Source organism: Suricata suricatta, chromosome 5 (assembly GCF_006229205.1).
Source record: "Suricata suricatta isolate VVHF042 chromosome 5, meerkat_22Aug2017_6uvM2_HiC, whole genome shotgun sequence".
In the NCBI taxonomy this organism is placed as follows: Eukaryota; Metazoa; Chordata; class Mammalia; order Carnivora; family Herpestidae; genus Suricata; species Suricata suricatta.
Genome location: NC_043704.1, coordinates 138,772,262 through 138,784,758, shown reverse-complemented (window position 1 = coordinate 138,784,758; position 12,497 = coordinate 138,772,262). Strand labels below are relative to the sequence as shown.

Below are 12,497 nucleotides of genomic sequence, written 5' to 3'. Positions count from 1 at the left end.
TTTCACCCTCCCCCCGCAACCATCAATTTATTCTCTATAGTAAAGAATCTATTTCTTGGTTTGTATGTATCTCTTCTTTTTTCCTTTGCTCATTTGCTTTGTTTCTTAAATTCCGCATATGAGTGAAACCATATGGTATTTATTTTTCTCCTACTGACTTATTCCACTTAGCATTATTCTCTCTAGGTCCAGCCATGTCATTGCAAAGGCAAGATTTCATTCAGAAAAATGAAATAATGAATAATTATTTGACTGAATAATATTCCACTGTATATATATGTATATGCCACATCTTCCTTATCCTTTCATCAATCAACGTACACCTGGGATAACTTCAAATACTTTCACAACAGAAAAATTAAAATACAGATTAACAAAAATGGAAAATTACCTATAATCCCACTGCTCAGAGATAACCCCTTACATTCCGGCATTTGTCTTTATGTAAATAAGGATATATATTTTAAAGTTTACATATCTTTTTTCAAAAATGGTATTGTTCCATAAGAATGTTCTATAATTTAAATATGTGTGTGAATCATAATGTGCTTTTCATCATTTTTTGGGATTGCATGGTAGTCAATTATACAATGCAATATAATTTGAAGCAAACCAATCACTTGTTGGATTTTCAGTGATTTAATTCCTTTGCTGTTTTGTTGTGTTTTTTGCCAATTTTTTTAAGAGAAGAGGTAAATGAAAAGGCAGCTCTCAACAAATATTTCCAAACATATCAAAATACCCATAACATGTCCTGAGACGGTAGAGACTCAGTCTAGTTTCCCACACTTGGTTTAGTAATGTCTTAGGGACGTCACCAATTCATTGTGACGTCACCATTACCAAGGCACTTAACTCCTCCCTCCCTCTTTCTGTCACCAGTGGAGGATACCAGCCCAGCCTTCTAGGAGCTTCTTGATTCCTCAGCATAGGACTAATACTTTTGGAGGAGGAAATAATTAGGTAAGGTTTGGTTTTTAATATATAGATACTTTAAGTTTTTATGTTTATTTATTATTGATACAGAGAGAAACAGAGCATGAGTAGGGGAGGGGCAGAGAGAGAGGGAAACACAGAATCTGAAACAGGCTTCAGGCTCTGAGCTGTCAGCACAGAGCCCGAAGCGGGGCTCGAACCCACAAACCATGAGATCATGACCTGAGCCAAAGTCAGGAGCTTAACTGACTGAGCCACCCAGGCGCCCCAATATTTTTTTAATTGAAGGTAGTTGACACTGTGTTACACCGTCTCAGGTGTACAATATAGTGATCTGACAACTCCATATTTTATACTGTGCTCACTGCAAATGTAGCTACCGTCTGTCAGCCTATGACTCTGCCGTGATACACTCGCCTGTATGCCCTATGCTGTACCTTTAATCCCCGTGGCTTATCTTTTCACAACTCGGAGCTGGCAGCTCCCATTCTCATTTGCCCATGTGTCCCATGCACACCCCACCCCTCTGGCAACCATCAGTTTGTTCTCTGTATTTATGGGTTTGTTTCTATGAAGCAAGGGTTTTATTTTTTTTTAATAGTTTATTACCAAGTTGGCTTCCATATAACACCCAGTGCTCTTCCCCACAAGTGCCCTCCTCCATGACCATCACCCCCCTCCCCTTCCGCCACTCCCTCTTCAGCCCTGTTTGTTCTCAACATTCAAAAGTCATGATTTGCCTTAAGCAAATATTTTAAGAAGACATTTTTGCTTTATTCTAATAGAAGTTAAGCCACGCAGATTCTGTGGTACATATATAATTGGTATAGAGATGTTCTTTAAATTTGAATCTCAAATGTATTAACTAGTCTAAACATATAGAATATCAAACATACCATTTCCTAGCCTTTGCGTACTTTACTTATCACGTGCTTAAGAAACAAAAGCTAATCTTACTGCTTATTCTCGCACAACAAAAAGATTAGCTGAATATCACAAGAATTGGAAAGGGCTCCATAATCAGTGGCAGATATGTTTGGCTTTGCAGAATGACAGTAATTTTGAAGAGGAAGTGAGATTAAAATAGAGCCTGGTGGCTAAGTATAGGCCTGGGGTCCTGGAGCTGTAGCCTGTTTATAAGAAACCATAGATGTGGAGGCTCCAGTTTCTAGAATTCAGAGGTCCGCATTAAACACACTGGCTTCTCTGAACTGTATTAAAGTTAATGGCAAGCTATGATTAACTCAGCATTCTGCAAGACAGGTGTAGGCCCCAGTCTTCTGACAAGTTGCCAACCTGGGCAAAGTTTGAAACTGTTGACTGTGTATTGACAAGATGTAGACGATATTCATTGTAGAAGAAAGCATGGTTTCGAAAATACAGTTAAATCTCAGCTTTCTGCAATAGTCCTTATGTGTGACTAGTATTAGTCAACCGAAGGTAAATGTGTAAAAATATAGCTAATAGATTGCTTCTTTCAAAATTAATCACTGTATAAATTGTGGTCGGCACCATTGGGAAGAACTTACACATAGTTTGGATTCTAATCATCATTACAAAAAAAATTTTTTTTTACATTTATTTATTTTTGAGAGACAGAGTGAGACAGAGACTGAGCAAGGAGGAGCAGAGAGAAGGAGACACAGAATCTGACTGAAACTGGCTCCAGGCTCTGAGCAAATGTTCAGCACAAAGCCTGACACGGGGTTCAAACCCAGGAACCATGAGATCATGACCTGAGCCCAAGTTGGGCACTTAACCAACCGAGCCATCCAGGCACCCCTGGATACTTATAATTAACGAAATTGATCTAATGACCATTTAGATGAGCCATGATCATCTTAAATTGAAGGAATTCTACACCAACCCCAAATGTAACTCCTCATCCCCCAGTGATTCCATTCCCCATGTTTCCTCTATCAATTATGCCACATGAAATTATCAATCCTTTATTGCTGACTATTCCTTTAACATATTTCTATCTTACAACCTCTCCTTTCTAACCCCACAGTATGATCCAGGCCCTCTCATCCCCTCCTAACAGGTTTCTGTGCCTCTGGTATCTCTCTCTTCCCAAGATATTCCACGTACCATTGCTAACACAGTTTGTGATCTTTCCAAAAACATTCATTTTATCAGATCAACCCAGTTTCAAACGTGCCCTTGATTCCCCACAAGTTTAATTCCTGGCACATAGTAGGTTTTCAAGAAATGCTGAATGCCTTATGAACTAACTCAATGGTCGGTTTCCAAAATGTGAGGATACAGTTTTGTTTTAGCTTAAACATGTGATTCACTAAGCTCAAATTCTTAACTATGGTACGGCACGTCTTTCAGTTATTTTAATTTACTACTAATGAATGAACTGTGGCATTGTAAAATGACTGTTGGCAGTGAAATAAACTAAGGCGATTAAAGCTTTAAGTACACTTCAATCTTGTGAAATAATTTGGAGTCACAATCTAACTTGTGCTTCATTAAAACCTGAATCATTCACAATGTGTGTCTTTAAGGTGAAGATGCTGATTTCCATAATCCTCACTTGCAAATCTGCCTCATTATTTTCTACGTCTCTGTGTATGCTCAACCCTTTTTTTCCCATTCTTTTATTTTTAGACCCAGCCAACCTGCCAATCATCTGTCTATGTGCTGCTCACGAGCAAGACCATCACTAAATAGGATTGAACGTTAGGGTTTTTGGTTACTGCATAAATGTTTGTAAATCAGTTGACTACATTGAGCGTGTGGAGTTTAATTATTTTACACTGAAGGGAAGTTTTACATGAAATGTTAGATGTTTACGTTTGGAGTGGAAGTGCTTTCTCCTCCTCTCCATACCTCCATTTAAGAATTCCAAAGGTTGTGATAATTTAACCTTAAAGCAAGGTTTGGTAAGAACCTTAGATTAGTCATATAGCCCAGCTATAAATGATACATATAATCAAAGTTCACAAACTGAACAAAACCAATGAGTTGGTTGAAATAGTTCGTATGGTATATGGTGTCCTCTCAGTCACCCCAGTAGATAACACCATGGCTGCTCTTCACCAGAACCAGGTTTGAGAGCCTAAATATCAGCTGAAGGGAGAATTTTTCTTTTTTCTCAGCTTCGTTTTTATCACTACTTCTGAAAAATGTACAACTTGCTGATCAGTGACTGAAAATGAGGGAAACGAGGTCGATTAGCCAGATCTATTCTGGCTAATACTGAATGATTCTGGATAATTCACTCCTGAATAATTGACTGGAATTTGCATATTTCTTTGGTTCCCAGTTAGAAGCTCTTTTAGCTCATCTGATTGCACACTCCAAACTTTCTAATTGTAGGCTGAGTGTCAAGTTGCCCATGTTCCAAGCAGACTGGGGAGAAATGTGGGAATTTAGCTTATGTTTCAAAGTTATTTAAAACACGTATCACTCTTTGAAGCTGCTTTAGACTCTATTGCCAATAAGCTAAGTTTAACATTTGGGATGATGTTGCTACTGTAAATTGCTATTGTGTAGATTGGAACTTTAGATAGTGATTATATATGCAAAAGGCTCTAAAACAAGTTCTACTACATGCATCTTGATAATTTTGCCTCCAGCCAGTGTGATAACACTAGAAGTTTCTCATTGTTAAGTATAAGACAACGCCTGTGGCTGAATCCGAAAAGACCCACCAGTAACCACTAAGCACTTTATTCGCTACTGAGGTGGAAACCAGCAGCGATACATAACATAGCACAGGAAAGACGCAGGGATTTTCTGTCTGATGTCTGATGGGCATTATTTTTTTAAATCCTTCAAAATCATTTTTACACAGGGAGCATTGTCTTCTGCACAATAAACTTTCTAGTTTACTTTAGCATCATCAAAGCTGTTTTGTTCTTTGAATCAAACTGTTCAAAAAGTGCGTATTGTGGATTTGATTCCGCTTGCACCAAATAATAAAGAGCATTGAGTGTGGTGATTTGAGGTACCACAAATAGATTTCTGGAAAAGTTGTCTATTACAAGGGGTGCCTCTCTTCTTTTTTAAAACGAATCAGTGGTTCTTATGTTCATAAATACAGGCTCCGGTCTACCACTGGGGTGCATCCCATAAGTATGTTTTGAAGTCAGCCAGTTGACATAGTGAAAACACCAAGGACTTTAACGTAAGTCAACCCTGGTCAAATGTCGATTCTATTATGTCTCGGCTAGATGAAGTCCCTTAACCTTTTAGGGCCTTATTCTACATGTGTAGAAAAGGAATAACCTCTTCCGTACTGAGTTGTAGAAAGCTTAAAGAGAATATATATAAAACACAAAGCACAGAGCTTGGGACATAGTAAGTATTCAATGATTAACTGTAATAGGCTGCCAGTAATGGATGTAGTGCAGTTGTGTAAAAATTTAGGATTAATGGCAGGAATATAGGTTACTACACTATGGGTAAAAGTGAGTTTTTGTAGAATAGTCTAGAAAGCCCCATCTTATTTAAAATGAAGGTGAACATGTTTTCTAACAAATAATGTTCAATTCTGGAAAAAATAGGACATTTTAAAAATTTTGTAACAAAGTTAGCTTTAACCTATGGGGAAGAATATGTAATTTTATGAGCCAAAGAAACTTGTTTATTTTGAGAGAGAGAGAGAAAGAGAGTGAGCGTGCATGAGTAGGGGAGGGGGAGGGAGAGAGAGAATCCCAAGCAGACTGCAACAGTGCAGAGCATGATGTGAGGCTTGAACTCATGAACCATGAGCTCATGACCTGAGCCAAAACCCAAGAGTCAGATGCTTAACCCACTGAGCCACCTAGGGTCCCACCAAAAACACTTTGATCAGAAGAAAGTCACCAAGAGGCACCCGGGTGTCTCAGTAAGTTGAGCATCTGACTCTTGATTGCATGTTGGGTCATGATCTCACAGTTTGTGGGTTTGAGTCCCGCATTGGGCTCTGTGCTGAGCCTGTGCTGAGTGCAGAGCCTGCTTGGAATGCTTGTCTTTCTCTGTCTCTGACTCTCCCCTGCTGGCACATGCACTCTCTTAGAAATAAATAAATACAATTAAAAAGAAGAAGAAAGTGGGAATACTGGCCCTGTTTTTGACACTGAAAGTTTAATATCTGACAGTATCTGAGAAGAAGAAAAATAGAGGAAACTAATTCTTCATCCTTTCATGCACATAGAGCTTTAGAGTTCATAAATTTGTTCATAGGTGTTATCGTAGGGGTCATCCCCACTTTACATATGGAAAAACTGAAGCTCAAGCAAATTCACTTGCCTGAAGTCACCTAGTAAATTAACAGCAAAACAGGAACTAGACAGGAACATTTAATTCATGGAAACGTTTGCCAAGTGTATGCCGATACTGGGGGCATGGAAATAACTATATTTGCCCATTCCCGTCCCTTCTCCCAACACCATGCACAAAACAGGCCTTCCCTTTCAGGATTTTCCTCTCTGCTTGGACCAAATAAGGCCCCCTCCTTGCCTTAGTCTGCTTGCTGCTCTAAGACGATCACAAACTGGATAGTTTACAAACAACAGAAATGTATTGCTCACCATCAATGATAGCACTACCGGGTTAGACCCTCGGTGGGTTGCAGGTTTTCTGTTGTGACCTCACATGGTAGAAGGGGCTAGGGAGCTCTCTGTGGACTCTTGTATGAAAGCACTAATCCTCTCTCTCATTTCATGACTTCAGCACCTCCCAAAGTCCCCACCTCCAAATACCATCACACTAGGTATTAGGATTTCAATATAGGACTTTGGGGGAGGGGGACACATCCAGACCATTGCAGTCCCCTACCAATCCACACAGGTCCCCAACGTTCTCAGAACCAGAGAGATTCCTTGTTACACCAAGGCGGAGGGGTCCTGGCAGTTCTAGAAAGTCCTTTTTTTATTCTTTTTTAAAAAATCTTTTTAATTTTTAATTTTTAATTTATTTTTGAGAGACAGAGACAGCACAAGCAGGGGAGGATCAGAGTGGGGGAGACACAGAATCCGAAGCAGGCTCCAGGCTCTGAGCTAGCTGTCAGCATAGAGCCCGATGCGGGGCTCGAACCCACGAACCGAACCGTGAGATCATCACCTGTGACAAAGCCAGACGCTCAACCGACTGAGCCACCCAGGCGCCCCCTTTTTTTATTCTTAACAGTTGACCACTAACACACTATTGGTTTGATCAATTTCTCAAAGCACCAGAAGTCAAGGAGTCTTATTTTCTACAATTCAGGGATATTCTATGATTATTGTTCTCTTGAAAAGGTTTTTTTAAGAGGCATGTAGGTGGCTCAGTTGGTTAAACCTCTGACTCTTGATTTCAGCTGAGATCAGGATCTCACACTTCAGGAGATCAAGCCCTGTGTAGGGCTCTGCACTATCAGTGCAGAGCCTGCTTGGGATTCTCTCTCTCTCTCTCTCTCTCTCTCTCTCTCTCTCTCTCTCTCTCTCCCCCTCCTCTGTTCATTCTCTCTCTCTCAAAATAAATAAACTTAAAAAATAATAAATAAATAAAGGTTTATGAAGTGCTTTAAAAGTTAAAAAACAAAGAAAAAAGGCAAACTTTGCATTCCAGTTTTGGAGAGCTCTAGCACATGTTGAAACACATGCAAGTATCTAAGATGGATGTCTTTGTTTTTAAGAGCAGAAAGTTTGGCTTCACTTTCCCCCCTTTTGTTCACAGCTTTTTAAGAACAGAATCTATGATTAAATAAATCTGGGGTTTTGAGGTTTTCAGGATTCAGATCATGAGTGGGTTTTATTGCTTTTCTCCAAAGCATAATATATTACTGGCTTTCTCTTCCAATATCCAAACAGCTAATAGCTTTGTTGAACTGGGTTCTCTTCTCCACAAAGGAAATTCTAATTAACTCAAGCACTTTGATTCAACCTCCCAGCAATTTAAAGATGGGGGTTGTGTTACAGTTGGTCTTCGTTTTTTTCTAATGTCCTTTGTTAGCCTCATAAAAACGTCTATGGATATGAATCTTAATAGATTTCAGTTCTGTTCTATTTTCACATTCCTGCCTGTCCCGAGGGAGTTGTATAGTTTGGTTATTGTTGGCCTGGCATATGCAGCTGGAGGAAGAATGTGGAGTTTATGGGAGCAGGGGGCCTCTGTGCTTGTTGCTGCTGCCAGAAGTGTGTGTCTTGCAACTCCGAGGTTTTGCACAAGACACGTTATGAATGGAGCCACACACCTTGATGGGTACCAGCAAGCCTGCTGAGGTTAAACTTACTTGCACGTAACTTATTTTGTTAGGGGTGGGGCAGATAGAAAGACTGTCCATATTCTGGGATATCTTACCTCTTTTTTCTTCCTCCCATTTCTTTCAAATGGCCTGACTTCTACCCTTAGAGAGAGTTACTAGCTTGGGTTAAGGCACTGTGTTTTGAGGAGTCTTCGTGACATGTTGATCAGAGAGCTTATTTGTCGCCTCAAAGAGCAGAGGCTAGAACCTCGGCACAGCTGTACATGGCAAGTGCAAATGATGCACGAGATGTTCAGTGCCGAGTTCAAGGTCACACAGCTAGCAGCCACAATCGACCCTCTTCCTTTTCTCCAAGACTTTCAACCTGGGTATGGCTTTGCGTCTTTTCCCAACCACCCTCGACTCTGGGCTGAATCCTTGCAGCTTCTGCCCCGCTCACACCACCATCCCTCATCCCTGCATTAACTGCAGTTTGTCAGGCCGCGGTGCCTCCTGCCTTCCGGCCTCTTCCCACTTCGCCTGCTCCTCCTGGGCCAGTGCGTCTACCTTCATAGTTTCACCTACTAGACCTGTGCCGGCACGTTGCAAACTTCCATCTGAAGTGTTTGTACTCAGGCCAGTTCCAGACCCATTTACTCCTCCTCTCATTTACTGGGAAGAGTCCCTTACACGTCTCAGACAGAATTCATCTTCTCTCTCAAAGCAGAGTGCCTCTCCTTATATTGTCAAGACCTCAGATCTTTGGAAGGGGAACAAAATAGCCAACGAATCCAAAGCCATGAAACTGACGTCCTTTGCCTCTGCCTCTCATCTACAGCTAATTAGAGCCTAGGGCCTCAAAAGTTAGGTTGATTGCTTCATGCCTTCATCAGTAACCTTATGATCTAAGTCATTGTATGCACAAGTTCAGGGTTTCAGGATGGGACATGCTCATTCGTTTATTAGGCGTCATGAACGATGCCAGATACGGACCTGGGATAAGGAGAATCATGTAGCTAAATAGTGCCTGGGTGTGTTGTTTTCTATATATGCTCTGTGGGATCTTCAACATTTCTTGAATAACCCGTCTCTCTGGGACTTACACACTCCTGAATCTTTACACTGCCTACCTCCCCTCCTGCTGTGTGAGTGATCTGTATTTAAAGCATTATCCTAAAGGAAAACTTTGTGAAAAGGGGGCCATAAAGAAGGCCATTGATTTCCTTTGTGGTTGAGAAAACATAAATGCATATTGAATAGGGGACAATCGTATGCTTCAGCCAGGGAAAAAAGCTAGAGATATGTGTGACGAAATCTTGCCGAAGGGCTGGGCAGTTGGAGAAGGCTTGGAGTCCTGGGGCAGGTTTCATGTCACGACTTGACTACTCGCTTACTTAGACTGACACTGGTCTTCAGCGGTCCCACGGCCTTTGAGCACACCCGCACCTCATCTCTGCACTTGATGTATCTCGCCATTCTCTCTCAAAGAGAACAACCTAATGATCCGGTTGTTGCTTCGTAATAAACGTTGTCGAAAATAGGGTGCACCTGGGGCACCTGGGTGGCTCAATTGGTTAAGCGTCCGACTTCGGCTCACGTCATGATCTAGCGGTCTATGAGTTCAAGCCCCACATCTGGCTCTGTGCTGACAGCTCAGAGCCTGGAGCCTGTTTCAGATTCTGTGTCTCCCTCTCTCTCTGACCCTCCCCTGCTCATGCTCTGGCTCTCTCTCTGTGTCTCTCAAGAATAAGCATTTAAAAAAAAAAGGTGCACCTGCTAAGGTTTGGCTATTCTGCCAGGACATGTTAAAATGGAAAAAGCAATGAGCCCAGGAGACGGTTTATGTTCCCATGAACTGTGCAGTGTGGACCAGGTCACCCTGTTTTCCCAGCTTCGCTTTCCTCTTCTGTGAAATTATCTTTTTTTCTTTTTTTTTTTTTTAATTCATGGCAAAATCTTCTGGGATCTCTATCAGAACACTTAGGAAATTTACTGCTTTGTGATAAATATGGTTTCATAATACAGAAAAACCTACTACCTTACTTGAAGACTTCTGTTACTTTTTTTTAATCTTGAATTTCTACATGTATTTTATGCTTAAGGCACCTCTCAATTTGAACCAGCCATATTTATTTATTTATTTATATGTTTATTTATTTCTGAGAGAGAGAGTGTGTGTGTGGGGTTGGGGCAGAGAGCGAGGGGGACCGAGGATCCGCTGGGGGCTGACAGCACAGAGCCCAAGGCTGGGCTCGAACTCACCAACCTTGACATCATGACCTGAGCCGAAAGTCGGATCATCACCCAGTCAATCGACTGAGCCACCCAGGTGCCCCGGAGACTTCTGGTATTGTGATGCTAAGGTAACTCCTGTGTTTTCTCCTTTTCAAACAGTCCTTAGAATGGAAGTATTTTTTATTACTTGCTGGGTTTGGAAAATTAATTTTAAAACTACGGTCTGGCATAAGTTGTGAGCTATAAGCAGCCAAGACCCCTTACACAGAATAATGGTATGTGTTAAAATGGGAATACTTCACGGGGGCCTACGAGCTTGAAGGAAGAGAATGGGAACTGGAAGAGTGGAGGTGATGGACGGCTGTTCCCCGGGGCTGGAGAACACCAAGAAGGGCGAGTTGGGGAGGGTGGAGTCCGGGTGGATAGGAGTCAAGTCAGAACATGCTTCTCTGTTGCTCAAGTGGCTTCCACTCACTCGGTGGAGGAAAGAAGTCCTTCCCACCGCTTTTTGGACTCTGGACCACACGGCCCGCTCCCCCAGCTCACCTCCTGCCTCCTTCCCTTTGGTCCTGTTGTGCCAGCCTGGCTGTTTCTGGAACACGTTTCCAGCCCTGGGCTTGTGCACCTGCCCTTCCCGAATCCTGGAATCCTTTCCACCCCGCCCCGCGTGGCTCCTTGTCTCCCTTTCTTCAGGTTCCACTCAAATGCTAGCATGTCAAAGGGGCCTTTCCTGCGCACCCTACATGAATGAAGGCACTGTCCCTCAGCATCTTTTCTCTCCTTTACCTGCCTTTATTTTCCTCATACCCTGACCACCTGCTGGTTTGCAACCCTCCTGAGAGCTTCTCGGGTGAAGGCTGGAACTGGCCCTGTAAATGGTGGGCGGGGGAGACGGAAGAAAGAGGCGGGTCGTGCCAGGTGCGCAGGCGGCAAAGGGACTTCCATCGGAGGCCTGGCTTGGACGGCAGCCAGACGAAGGGATCGCCACAGCCACCCGTCAAACTTTAAAAGTTAACACAATGGCCTCCACTGGGTTCAGTCACATACGTCACACGGGGGTTCTCAATCCCACTTTGCTATCTCAATGCTGTGTTTTTGGAACAGCCTCTGGGAGTAGGAGATGCAAGCAGAACCCACACTCCAAGGACAGGGAAGGGGTAAGGAGCCCCTACGTGCCTGGGTTTGGCTTATGGGTCAATCAGCTACCACGTCATCTAGATGGTCTCCTGGACACCACCACCCAGTGGCTATTTGTTTATGTCCACATGCTCCCTGGTGTAAGCATCAGACACAGGGGAGAGGATACCCTTAATTATTACTGTATCTCCAACACCTCAAAATGTTTCATGGTAAATGCTTCATGAACAGTTCTTTTTTTTAATTCTTTTTATGTTTTTTATTTATTTTTGAGAGACAGAGAGAGACAGCATGAGCAGGGGAGGGTCAGAGAGAGAGGGAGACACAGAATCTGAAGCAGGCTCCAGGCTCTGAGCTAGCTGTCAGCACAGAGCCCCATGCAGGACTCGAACCTACAAACCGTGAGATCATGCCCTGAGCTGAAGCCAGACACTTAACCAACTGAGCCACCCAGGCACCCCCATAAACAGTTCTTGAATGAACAAATGAAATCAGTTTGGGATTTGAGCATGCTCAGATTATTAGATTTGCCTCAGCTGCATCTCAGTAGGGGCACACACAAGCGGTTGGATAGTGCAGGTTCATTAGGGAGGCCTGGGCTATAGATTGGGAATCAGCAGCACAAGGTAGGAAGTCGATGAGGTCAGGCAGTGAGGAAGGAGAGAAGGGAAAAGCCAAGGATACATTCCTTGGAAGACCAACCTTGAGGTCCAGATAAAGGAGAACGAATGTACGAAGAGAACTTGGGAGTAGTGAGAGACGGAAAATCAAAGCAAGCGGGAGAGGTATCCCGGGAGCAAACTCCAGAGGGGGCCCCAAGGAGAGAGTGACGGTGTCAGATGCTGTCAAGTGAGACTGGGTCCTTGGAGCAGGGTCCCCAGAGTAGTGAAGGGAGAAGCCAGACGGCAATGAAACGGGGATTAAATCAGAGATGAGATAGTAAGGGTGGAAGCTGGCGGTGAAAGGACAGAGTGAGTTGAGGCAGTAACAGAAGCTTACTTGAATAAAGATGGTGGATGAAATTTGTTGA

The 12,497-nt window shown here is 42.7% G+C and overlaps 1 long non-coding RNA gene across 1 annotated transcript; it reads left to right on the top strand.

The window, feature by feature from the left end:
• The first annotated feature begins 874 nt into the window (after positions 1-874).
• On the top strand, positions 875-3,672 carry LOC115291755. Its single transcript, XR_003908661.1, has 2 exons — positions 875-963; positions 3,553-3,672. It is a non-coding gene; the product is annotated as an uncharacterized LOC115291755 (long non-coding RNA).
• The last annotated feature ends 8,825 nt before the right edge of the window (positions 3,673-12,497 follow it).